This window comes from Leuresthes tenuis, unplaced genomic scaffold (genome assembly GCF_036924035.1).
Source record: "Leuresthes tenuis unplaced genomic scaffold, fLeuTen1.0.hap1 SCAF_22, whole genome shotgun sequence".
In the NCBI taxonomy this organism is placed as follows: domain Eukaryota; kingdom Metazoa; phylum Chordata; class Actinopteri; order Atheriniformes; family Atherinopsidae; genus Leuresthes; species Leuresthes tenuis.
The window spans coordinates 4,316,704-4,328,941 of NW_027325376.1; the positions used below are offsets into that span (position 1 = coordinate 4,316,704).

The following is a 12,238-nucleotide window of genomic DNA, read 5'->3' on the forward strand; positions in this document are numbered from 1 at the left end:
AGGTACTCATTTCCTGCTTTGAATATGTTCATTTGAGAGAAAACAGTTTGCCTCGTTAAACAGGTACACAGCAGATGTGATGGAGAGCACCAAATTATTCAGGTAAAATAATATAACCGCACAGAATATAACAAAGGGTCCTGCTGGAAAATGTTTGTAGAACCAGCTCTCTTCTGTTAATAAATTAACAATCTGCCATTTAAAATGCTGAAAACATTAAATGTCTCCATCTTCTTTGGGTTCTTGGGATTTACGAGCAGTTTCCAAACGAGGTTTAACAATATTAGCGCGTAATAAACAACGTGTGTCATTTAAACCACCAAACACTGCACCATACTGCACTTTTTCTTACACCTTTTCTTATAAAATGAGATGAAATTAACTTAGTGTGGCTCAAAACAACACGATACAACACAGCGTGCTGCCTGAAATCTAAAGTTAACGCGCGTGTTGAGGTAATATAGTGGATAGTTTGCAGCAATGTGAGGATCAGCAGCCAGACACACATCCCCGCTGGATAACATTAGCAGGTTTCATAGAAAAAGGCAAACACTCTGAACTGCGCAGAGGAATAAATCCATCATTGTCTACAATTGTGGCGTTGAAAAAGTTGCAGCGTTTATAGCACCTGTCCAAAACGTACGTCTCCCTTCGCTTTCTTTTCCCTCCAAGTTTTGCTTACCTTAGTTTACTCCGTCCTCGCTTTATATCTGCGTGTATGAACAGAAAGCAAAGGCAAAGACGTGTGTCTGCGGCAGCTTTGTTCAGTAAAAGCAGGACAAGCTCTGCAGTGCCCGCTCAAAATCTCCGCTCCCCTCTTCCCTCCGCTCTTTGGGATCACTTCCGCATTCAGTCACGTGGTGTAGCCACGCCCCCTCACGCTTAACCTCACGTAATCTTTTTAAGTGAAATGACCTGCTTGGGACCTAAATCCTTCTCTACTGCCGACACTGCTTAGGGGTAACGGCTAAAGTTCAGTGTAAGACAGCAGCTCGCGGTTCCCTTCACATTCATCATCATAGTTAAACTTATTATGAGGAGAATAGCGCCACCTGGCGGTGTTTCATGTGCGCCCAAGCGCCCGTCTAACAAGGTTAAAACACTCTGGTCTCTGCTTCATTTTCAAGCAAAAAATAAAACAGATCATGGCCTTAAAATTAAACAAGTTTGAAGTACTTAAAAAGGGCAAATAACACAGTTACATCATGGAAAGTCCCTTATATTTATCATGATGGTCCCTATTCTGTTCATATCTTACAACAAATGCCATCTCAAATCACTTCAAACATACAATCCAGTTCAAGGAAATTATAATCTAAATCACTGTAACATCATCATGATCCAATGGAGGCAAATTCCTTAAAATCCAAAGAATTCCAATATATAAAATGCTGTGTGGCAGAACAGGACTTGTCTGTGTTTCAACCCTACGTCTGAGCTTTCATGAGATGTTAAGTTAAGACTTTATTTGATGATGATGGAGGAAGGAAAAAAAACTCACTTTTAACAGGACGAAACCTCCATCAGAACCAGAAACAGGAAGGGTGACCGGCCGGGGTTTGAGAGGAAAAAAGGAAAGTCTTAAGCCTAATCTTAAAGGTACAGAGGGTGTCTGCTTCCTGAAATATGATCTATCCTACTAGTTCTCATTAGAAATGTGGCAGCAGCATTTTGTAATCAGCTTTATAAGATTTATAACTAATTATTTTTGTCAAAAAGTACAGTTTTTGATTATACATAATTTCTAAATGCAATGAATTTGTTGGATTTGTTTGCTCTCTGTCCTTGTTATTTTATTATAATTGTTTTTATATGTAATATATGTTGCTCAATATTGTGCAGCATATGCTGAACATCTAATAGCTTCCCAGGTAAAGGGCAAATTAATCCAAACCCGCAATGCTACGTATTTAGAGTGGAAAGTGGGATTTTAGCTCAGAAGGAAGGGGAAAAATTAAGGAAAAGAGGAATTTTTGAGAATATGATGGGGGGGGGGGGGGGGGGGGGGGGGGTGGAATGAACTTGTAGTTATTTGTGTCTCTGCTGTCCATTTCAAGTAAAAGCACACATTTGGCTTCAGCATGGCACCATGAGAGCCACCAAACCGTGGCTTTGTAAACTGACAAAAAAGAAAAACATAACCTTAAATGGAGCTTTGTACATTTTATACAGTTGAGTATATCAATAATATTAATATGAATATCAGCACAAGTAAATCCTCATTACTTACTGATGCCAAAGTCACAATGGGTCTTCTCGGTTCACCACCAGCTAAGGAGACGTCCTTTGGTGGTGGTGAACCTGCAGGTGAGGGCCCTGGCTGCTCTGCCACTGTGCACGAGGGTCCTGAATGCACTGGCATTAGCATGTTTGAGAAAAAAAATCGCCACGTAGAAAAAGCGATATCTTTACCTTCTGTAGTTAAAGTCACCTGAAGTCCGGCGGGCTGAATTCTGGAGAAGTGCCATTGTGATTGGCTAACAGCAAAAATGGAAATGGGGCAACGTGATTGGCTGTTGGGCTCAATTCTGGAGACGTGCCATCGTGAATGGCTATCAGCAAAAATGGAAATGGGGCAACGTGATTGGCTGTTGGGCTGAATTCTGGAGAAGTGCCATCGTGATTGGCTATCAACCAAAATGGAAATGGGGCAACGTGATTGGCTGTTGGGCTGAATTCTGGAGAAGTGCCATTGTGATTGGCTATCAGCAAAAATGGAAATGGAGCAACGTGATTGGCTGTTGGGCTCAATTCTGGAGACGTGCCATCGTGATTGGCTATCAACCAAAATGGAAATGGGGCAACGTGATTGGCTGTTGGGCTGAATTCTGGAGAAGTGCCATTGTGATTGGCTATCAGCAAAAATGGAAATGGAGCAACGTGATTGGCTGTTGGGCTCAATTCTGGAGAAGTGCCATCGTGAATGGCTATCAACCAAAATGGAAATGGGGCAACGTGATTGGCTGTTGGGCTCAATTCTGGAGAAGTGCCATCGTGATTGGCTATCAGCAAAAATGGAAATGGGGCAACGTGATTGGCTGTTGGGCTCAATTCTGGAGAAGTGCCATCGTGATTGAATATCAGCAAAAATGGAAATGGAGCAACGTGATTGGAGGAGAATTATACAGACGCTTGAACCTTCTCGAGACGAGCGGAGACCAAGCGTCTGTACAAATCTCCTCCAATCACGTTGCCCCATTTCCATCTTTGCCGTCAGCCAATCACAGTGATACTTCTCCAAAATTCAGCCCGTCGGACTTCAGGTGTCTTTCCCTACAAAAGGTAAATACATGCTAATATATTCTGTCAACTATCTAGCTTGGTCGGAGTTAAATATGCATCATAGTGATTTTTTAAATCGATTTTTCATTCACAGCAAAACGAAACACCCTCGTCATAATATTCCATTAAGTCAACTAGATAGCAAGATAGATATTAATGATATATTAAAGAGAAAAAACACGTTTAAAAGAAAGGACGTTGACGTCGCATCGCCGTTGACGTGTTATTGTGTTCAAACATGACTTTTAAGTCAGAGCCAGTTTGTTTTGCCTCTTTAGTGTCGTTTCCACCATCGTTACATACCGCCACAGTAACTGTTATGAAAGTTATTTTGACCTCATTTTGACGACACTCCCCCCCCCCTCCCCGATTTAAACGTTGGTATAAGTATGTTCTTATGCACTCTGAGCTTAATAGTATGAATGAGATCTGTGTTATAGTCTTGAACATCTTGAATATGAAATGTCTTGAATAGGCAGTGTTACATTGAGGGCTAGGTATGCTAACAGATATCGCCCGGCTAGCTCAGTCGGTAGAGCATGAGACTCTTAATCTCAGGGTCGTGGGTTCGAGCCCCACGTTGGGCGAGTTACAATTTTTTTTTCAATTGTTGGGCATTATCTTAAAATGGTTTCGTAAGGGATAATTTGCTCTATTTTAGATTGTCTTCACCACTAGAAGCGCATCATAATTAATAAGTAAGTAGTCATAACGGGTATTTTACCGTTGAAGTCTGTCTGTACATGTACAGTAGAATATTACCTTCTGTTTATGCAGAATAATATCCATTTCCCACTTACTTTTTCTTTCAACGAATTTGTACGTCAATTTGAGATGATTTTATAAATAAAAATATCTAATCATTGCAACTGAGGTAAAAACATGTCGTCCCTGGGTGGGCTCGAACCACCAACCTTTCGGTTAACAGCCGAACGCGCTAACCGATTGCGCCACAGAGACGTGGTACACCATCGTCAACAATATTGAAATCATACCCCAGCTATATGATATTTGATACATCACAGGTTTCAGACAGCAATATCCTCCAGAGGAGGAGCGTTCTTGGGTGACTTAATGCAAGCTTGCAGCGCCTGAAATTTAATGTACATTTGTCCTTGATTGCTGTTCATATAAGGAGACACAGCAGCGGATGTAATAATATGTCAATCAGCAATTATCATTTTTTTCATGACATAAAGGAGTGCATCATCAAAAAGGATAGGCTGTCTACGTCACACACCGCCCGGCTAGCTCAGTCGGTAGAGCATGAGACTCTTAATCTCAGGGTCGTGGGTTCGAGCCCCACGTTGGGCGACATATAATTTTCGATTTTTCCGCACCATAAGACGCACCTAAAAACCGTAACTTTTCACAAAAAACGCCCGTACACATTATAATCCAGTGCAATTTATGTGTGCACCGGATTCCAAAATCTTTGAGGGATACCGCCATTTTTAATTTTTTTTCCCTTGTCCTGTCCAGCATTATGGCAGCAGAATTGTAGTCTGAATACCTTTTATGCCAAACAGATTTGCTTTGCCAAGGGAAGTTTTCTAAATGTAAAGCTCCCCTTGATGCCCATTTATTTATTTTTGTTTACAATATATAACATGTAATAGAGCTGAACCGGATCGGGGGACAAGGAAAGAAGAAGAATAAAGAAGAGTAAACAGAACAAAAATAATCAGCTGCTACACCTGTAAAAAACAAAATCCATGGTTTCTGTTGGGAATCCAGCCTTAGCGCCACCAGGAGCACCTGAAAGCAGACAAGCAGAGAAAAAACAAACACACAAACAAACAAAAACAAGCACAAGTAGCAGCAATCGCATACAACACAGCTGTGGAAATAGATGACCTCAGACGACATGATAATAGATCAATACCGATATACCGCCATTTTGAATTTACAGTGGGGAGCGCGAGCTCTCATCGGGGCATTAAGCCCCCTTTGCATCTGTCACGATCCGTGAAAGCACTGGACGCAGATGCAGGGTAGAATCAATAATCAGACTTTATTTATATAATGATTGTCACTTGAAGAGCAAAGTAATATATTATAAATTCTTAACTCACTCTTCTCGATAGAGTGAGACTATAAAACTTATCAAAACTCTCTCCACGCTAGGAGGAAAAAGCAAAAAGTTATATAAATCTTACAAATAAACTTATACTTCTCCGAACCGTCGGAGGCTCTATAGAAATTTAACAAAATCAATAAACAAAAGAGACTCCTTCTAATGGAGTTGCTATGAAAGTTATAATTATAAATCAAAGACACTCCTCTACCGGAGATACTCCTGAAAAAACGACAATACAAACAAAACTTCACTTGGCTAAATCTATGGCAAAACTTACAACAAAAAAAACACTCTCAAAGAGGAAATCATTAATAAACAAGATCTTTGGATTACTCAGACTTGGATCACTAGTGGCCGAACGCTCGAAAGACAATTCAACACACTGGCAACGAGACAAGGGAAGACGCAGACTATTTAAACACATGAGGGACCAAGGGGAACAGGTGGAAACACTTGGGAATCAGGGAAGACAATCAGACACATGACACGGGAGGAAGGGCAAGTTATCTGAAACGATAGGAGTTGTTAATTTCAAAATAAAACAGGAAGTGACAAGACAAGATACAAAAACCTAAGAGCCTCTGTGAGACCTGACAGCATCACTCACCGCTCTCCCTTCACTTTTGCCACTTGCCTCTTCGCTATCGTACATTGGAAAAGAATGGCAACTGGTTTAAACGTCTTTAAACAACAAAGGCAGGGAGGATACAGACACGAGTCGCCTTATTGTGTATTTGCTGCAGGTTTTCACATGGTTTGAATTGTTTGTGGCATCTTGTGTTTTGTATTTTGTCAGCTCAGCTGAAGCAAACTATGTTGCCTTCAGTGCACAGAACCGTGGCCCACAGTAGGGCTACAGCGCCACCTGCTGGAAAAATGCATGAAATTACTAGTTCAAAGATTCGTTCAATTTACTAAAAGATCCGATTCAGGCAAAAGAGTCGAACTTCCCAACACTAATGCAGACCGATGTGCAGTTTATAAGTTAATAAGTGTGAAAACTTCCCGAAGATGTTGTCCTTGACCATCGGACCTTTTCCCGCTGACACAGACACGTAAAACATGCACAACGTGTGCTGGCAGCGATAAACCAATCAGAGAACAGTAGGTAATTCGTACGCCTTATAATCAGGTGCGCCTTATATATGGGTTAAAGACAGAAATGGACCCCATAATTGAGGGTGCGCCTTATAATCAGGTGAGTCTTATAGTGCGGAAAATACGGTAATTTACTGGTAAACTTGTGAAGAGTTTACATCCATTCTGGCAATATTTAGATACTTGCTGTAAAGCTATGGATAACAAAGGTACTTCTTATTTCTCAGAGTCACTAATTAATTTCAGCTTGGTCACTTTTCACGTATTTCTAAAAGATTGAAAAGTCTGTCCCAACTACACTGCCTTCTCCAAGTCAAGTCAAGTCAATTTGCGACATTGACTTGACGCTGGAGGTCCCTGGAGGAGATGACAGGATCTCAGGGCTCTTGCTCCTCTTGGTTTCCAGATGTCTTCTTTTTTTCGTATTCCCACCTTTGTCATTCATTAGAATTTGCACCTCTGTGGCTCCATAATAATTGTATTATATTGTTATTAGGAAGGTTGCCTCTGACCAGATAAATGTTGGTGGTCGAGAGGGAAATGCTGATAGAGGGTAAAGCTTTGATGACTGATTCTAAACAGAACATGTCTAGAATGCACAAAATGCCTTAATTTCATTTAATACAATTAATTTATTCATCCTTTCTCATGTCAGCACTGGTGCAGTTAATCCCACCATTATATCAATGGATCCAAAATGTTTTACCGTCCCTGGGTGGGCTCGAACCACCAACCTTTCGGTTAACAGCCGAACGCGCTAACCGATTGCGCCACAGAGACGTCGCAGGCGCCATTTTCTCATTTTCTTGTGATATTTCGCGATACACGCAGAGGCATGATGTGTGCCTCAACTTTTTCGTTTCCCAGACAGATAAAGCAGCAAAATAGAAACACAGACTGCACACCAAGACGTTTTTTGGTGTTTCTGACTACAGGTCAGTAATCAACACGTGGACGGGTTAAAGGAGACTTTCAAGACTATCATGACTTCCTGGCAGGAGCATCAAAGCTCCCATCAGCAAGGTTAGGTTAGGTTAGGTTAGGTTAGGTTAGGTTAGGTTAGGTTAGGTTAGGTTAGGTAAGGTAACTTTATTCATAGGTAGATTTGAACTGTTTTAACTGCAACTTCTTACACACACACAGACAACATTGAGTACAACGACAAAGACAGTGAACATAACAGTGACAACAGCGCTCCAGACATGGAAACATGGATAAAAAGCATACAAAAAGGTGTTACTATCAAAAGACAAAAGATACAGTACAGAATAAAAGCCATCAGGGCAGATATAAAAACAGATGATATAGACCTTTGTGGTTTAGAGTTTTAAGAAAGTATCTGATCAAGTATCTGATTCTCAGTTACCCAGGTTGTTGTGATCATAACAGCTTGAATAAGGGCAACTGGACTTCTTCTTGGATCTTGAAGACGTTTCACCTCATGCAAAAGGCTTTTTACTCAGAGAGGTTTGTTACAGTCAGCGTCACCAGCATCCATGTCGTAAGAGTCATTATCACCTCTGAATTGTTTACCTGCCTGAAAGGGCAAGTTTCAGTCACAGGATCCAAAGCGTTAAAGGTTGTGAACCTGCCTAAGGAGAGAGACAATGCTGCACTGCAGGTGCTGGGAAGGTGAAACCTGAGTCCACCTCCTCTGTTTAAAAAAAAAAAAGTATAAATATGGATAAATAAATGTATAAATAAATGGAAAAAATAACCTTTTTGTCATATTGTTATGAAAGTGACACCCACACGAAGAAAAATTCAAGGTAGCTGATAGAACACTGGACACTAAAAGCGCACTGGATTATATGGTGTACTGCTGTTTTTTGTGAAAATTTAAGGTTTTCAGGTGCGCCTTATGGTACGGAAAAACGAAAATTATATGCCGCCCAACGTGGGGCTCGAACCCACGACCCTGAGATTAAGAGTCTCATGCTCTACCGACTGAGCTAGCCGGGCGATGTATGACGTGCATATGACGTAGTTGTCGTGCCGTGCCATGCCGTGGCATCCACCACCATGAGGGGGCGGTGAAGCTTGAGGCCACGCCCACTGCCGAGGGAAGCGTGGCAGAGTCTCTGTGGCGCAATCGGTTAGCGCGTTCGGCTGTTAACCGAAAGGTTGGTGGTTCAAGCCCACCCAGGGACGACCTCATTTATGCTTATTACCTGAGTTAATACAAACATTCTGCTGCAAAAAACACTCTCCTTACGCATTGTACACGTTCCTTAGCGAAAGATTTCTCTATGGCCGACCTGTTGAGATCATCAGAATGCAACCTTCTTTTGGAAAACTCAAGCTGGAGGCTTTTTTCAAAATTACAAAGGCAAAGCGAAGAAAGAGCCCTTTTCCCATCTTGCTATGAAAGTCACACACAAACAAAAATAAATTCAAAAAGCCTGAGAGACCTAATCTTGGCACTTTGGAAAATGTTTACATTAAATCTCTTTCTTTCACAAGTCAGAGCAGGAAGCTATTGACTCCTTTTTGTGTCCAACTTTACTTGTTATCCACACAGCAGACATGCAAAAATTTAACACGCGCTGGAATAAAGGGGTGAGGGGCGGGATTATCGAGGCCACGCCCACCATCAAAAACAAGTCTCTGTGGCGCAATCGGCTGTTAACCGAAAGGTTGGTGGTTCGAGCCCACCCAGGGACGAATGTGTTTACCAACAGATCGTGATTAACTTGGATACGACCTATCTTTTAGGTAATTTGCCTAACAAGACTTAAGGTGCGAAAGCATACTGATGATCAGTTGATTAACTGAGTCAAGTCGTGTGTACTGTTGCTTGGTTGGGACAAAAACCTGCAGCCACATGGCCCTTTGTGGAATAGTTTGGACATGCCTGCTTTCTCTGGACAAGACAAACTGGCACAAAACAAATGGGAATGCAGAATACATACACTGCCTTAATCATACCCTCGATCTTGTGCTGACTTATGGCATTGAGAGTGAACAGTTATCAGTGTTCCCCCTCAAAACCCTGTCTAGTCTGACCATTTTTTGATAACTTTTAAATTTACATTACTTGACTATAAAGCAGATTTAAAAAGGTAATCCACCCTTCCTGAGTCTGGTTCTGCCAGAGGTTTCTTTCTGTTAAAAGGGAGTCGTTCCTTTCCAAAGCAATCTGTTGGTTTCCTTAGCTAGAATATTGTTTTTGAATTGGCTCTATACGAATTAAGTGGATTATTTTGAAATTAATTGATTGGATTCATTCATGCAAAGTGCCTTGAGATGACATTTGATGTCATTTAGAGCTATATAAATAAAACTGAATTGAATTGAATATACACATTTAAGGAGGTGGGGAACTGGTGGAAACATGACTGGATTCCCTGGACATGACAGTAATAAATTAAAAAAGATTCATACCTGTGAAAAAATACTGATAATTAAAACGTGTGCATTTTACTGAGGAATGGTCTTTTATATGGTTGTCCGTCTGCAGAAGGGACAGTGGAATGGTCCACTGTTGGTGTATTTAGTCACCGTTGGTGTGTCACCATATACTGACGTGTCTCTACATATCAGAGGGGGAATGAATGCGCATAAAAGTAATAATTAGAAATCCAAAAGACCAAAAATATTAAATCCTTTTTCACCTCAATAACAAACGATGATTTGGTAGCAAATCCAAAGTCGCCGAGGTAACGTGTCCCATTGAACCCATAAACTGTCCTTTAAGTCTTTTGCCTAACAAGAGTTAAGGTGCGAAAGCATACTGATGAGATATTACAACTGTATTGTAATTGATAATCTTGCTGTATTGCACCTCCTGTTTTTAGGTTCAAGTTTAACAAAGATCAGCAGCAGTTCACACAAGTCTCATCACGCAAATGTACAAAACGCTGGGTCGAGGCCACGCCCACTACCAAGGAAAGCGAGGTAGAGTCTCTGTGGCGCAATCGGTTAGCGCGTTCGGCTGTTAACCGAAAGGTTGGTGGTTCAAGCCCACCCAGGGACGACCTGCTTTATGCATATTACCTGAGTTAACACAAACATTATGCCGAGTAAAAAACACTCTCCTTACGCATTGTACACGCTCCTTCGAGAAAGATTTCTCTATGGCCGACCTGTTGAGATCAGTAGAATACAACCCTCATTTGGAAAACTCAAGCTGGAGGCTCCTCTGTCTTTTTTCAAAATTGCAAAGGCAAAGCGAAGAAAGAGGGAGTTTGTATGTTCTCCCCGTGTATGCGTGGGTTCTCTCCGGGTACTCCGGCTTCCTCCGACCGTCCAAAAACATGCATGTTAGGTTAATTGGTGACTCTAAATTGTCCGTAGGAGTGAGTGTGACCGTGCATGGTTGTTTGTCTCGTTTGTCTCTATGTGGCCCTGTGATGGACGGCGACCTGTCCAGGGTGTACCCCGCCTTTCGCCCAATGACTGCTGGGATAGGCTCCAGCCCACCCGCTACCCTATTAACGGATTGACGGTATAGAAAATGGATGGATGGAAGCGAAGAAAGAGCCTTTTTCTCATCTTGCTATGAAAGTCACACAAACAAAAATAAATTCAAAAAGGCTGACAGACCTAATCAGGGCACTTTGGAAAATGTTTACATTAAATCTCTTTCTTTCACAAGTCAGAGTAGGAAGCTATTGACTACTTTTTGTGTCCTACTTTACTTGTTACATGCAAACATGCAAAAATCGAACACATGCTGGAATAAAGGGGTGAGGGGCGGGATTATCGAGGCCCCGCCCACCATAAAAAACAAGTCTCTGTGGCGCGTTCGGCTGTTAACCGAAAGGTCGGTGGTTCGAGCCCACCCAGGGACGAGTGTGTTTACCAACAGATCGTGATTAACTTGGACATGCTACCACCATGTCTGTAGAATACGATCTGCACATTTAACTCATTCTTCAGGCTGCAGCCTCATCCTTCACAACCAAGTTGAATGTTTTTCCAATCCACTGGTCAGCAACCAGTTGGAGGTTTTGGTAGCAAATCCAAAGCCGCGAAGTAATGTTTCCCATTGAACCCACAAACTATCCTTTAAGTCATTTGCCTGACAAGAGTTAAGGTGCGAAAGCATACTGATGAGATATTACAACTGTATTGTAATTGGTAATCTTGCTGTATTGCACATCCTATTTTTAGGTTCTAGTTTGACAAAGATCAGCAGCAGTTCACACAAGTCTCATCACGCAAATATAAAAAAAAAAGCTTGCTCGAGGCCACGCCCACTGCCAAGGAAAGCGAGACAGAGTCTCAGTTTTAAGAAAGTATCTGAAAGAACCTGAGTCCACCTCCTCTGTAAAAAAAAAAAAAAAGTATAAATATGTATAAATAAATGTATAAATAAATGGAAAAAATAACCTTTTTGTCATATTGTTATGAAAGTGACACCCACACGAAGAAAAATTCAAGAAAGCTGATAGAACACTTGACACTAAAAGCGCACTGGATTATAATGTGTACGGGCGTTTTTTGTGAAAATTGAAGGTTTTCAGGTGCGCCTTATGGTGCGGAAAATCGAAAATTATATCTCGCCCAACGTGGGGCTCGAACCCACGACCCTGAGATTAAGAGTCTCATGCTCTACCGACTGAGCTAGCCGGGCGATGTATGACGTGCATATGACGTAGTTCTCGTGCCGTGCGATGCCGTGGCATCCACCACCATGTGGGGGCGATGAAGCTCGACGCCACGCCCACTGCCAAGGAGAGCGAGGCAGAGTCTCTGTGGCGCAATCGGTTAGCGCGTTCGGCTGTTAACCGAAAGGTTGGTGGTTCAAGCCCACCCAGGGACGACCTCATTTAT

General features: G+C 41.8%; 1 protein-coding gene and 9 non-coding genes across 10 annotated transcripts in view; 5 read left to right on the forward strand and 5 right to left on the reverse strand.

Annotated features, from left to right (window-relative positions):
• LOC140282094 (adipose secreted signaling protein) overlaps positions 1–835 on the reverse strand; it is a 31,582-nt gene extending 30,747 nt beyond the window's left edge. Inside the window, exon 1 of the mRNA XM_072376654.1 lies at positions 683–835. The gene's annotated coding sequence lies outside the window, so the exon portion shown is untranslated. The remainder of the gene's footprint in view (positions 1–682) is intronic.
• Positions 836–3,796: 2,961 nt separating this feature from the next.
• trnak-cuu (transfer RNA lysine (anticodon CUU)) lies at positions 3,797–3,869 on the forward strand. The gene has a single exon. It is a non-coding gene; the product is annotated as a tRNA-Lys (tRNA).
• Positions 3,870–4,168: 299 nt separating this feature from the next.
• trnan-guu (transfer RNA asparagine (anticodon GUU)) lies at positions 4,169–4,242 on the reverse strand. Its single transcript has one exon. It is a non-coding gene; the product is annotated as a tRNA-Asn (tRNA).
• A 281-nt stretch (positions 4,243–4,523) lies between these two features.
• On the forward strand, positions 4,524–4,596 carry trnak-cuu (transfer RNA lysine (anticodon CUU)). The gene has a single exon. It is a non-coding gene; the product is annotated as a tRNA-Lys (tRNA).
• A 2,570-nt stretch (positions 4,597–7,166) lies between these two features.
• On the reverse strand, positions 7,167–7,240 carry trnan-guu (transfer RNA asparagine (anticodon GUU)). The gene has a single exon. It is a non-coding gene; the product is annotated as a tRNA-Asn (tRNA).
• Positions 7,241–8,349: 1,109 nt separating this feature from the next.
• On the reverse strand, positions 8,350–8,422 carry trnak-cuu (transfer RNA lysine (anticodon CUU)). Its single transcript has one exon. It is a non-coding gene; the product is annotated as a tRNA-Lys (tRNA).
• Positions 8,423–8,537: 115 nt separating this feature from the next.
• trnan-guu (transfer RNA asparagine (anticodon GUU)) lies at positions 8,538–8,611 on the forward strand. The gene has a single exon. It is a non-coding gene; the product is annotated as a tRNA-Asn (tRNA).
• A 1,751-nt stretch (positions 8,612–10,362) lies between these two features.
• trnan-guu (transfer RNA asparagine (anticodon GUU)) lies at positions 10,363–10,436 on the forward strand. Its single transcript has one exon. It is a non-coding gene; the product is annotated as a tRNA-Asn (tRNA).
• A 1,529-nt stretch (positions 10,437–11,965) lies between these two features.
• Positions 11,966–12,038, reverse strand: trnak-cuu (transfer RNA lysine (anticodon CUU)). The gene has a single exon. It is a non-coding gene; the product is annotated as a tRNA-Lys (tRNA).
• Positions 12,039–12,153: 115 nt separating this feature from the next.
• Positions 12,154–12,227, forward strand: trnan-guu (transfer RNA asparagine (anticodon GUU)). Its single transcript has one exon. It is a non-coding gene; the product is annotated as a tRNA-Asn (tRNA).
• Positions 12,228–12,238: the final 11 nt, after the last annotated feature.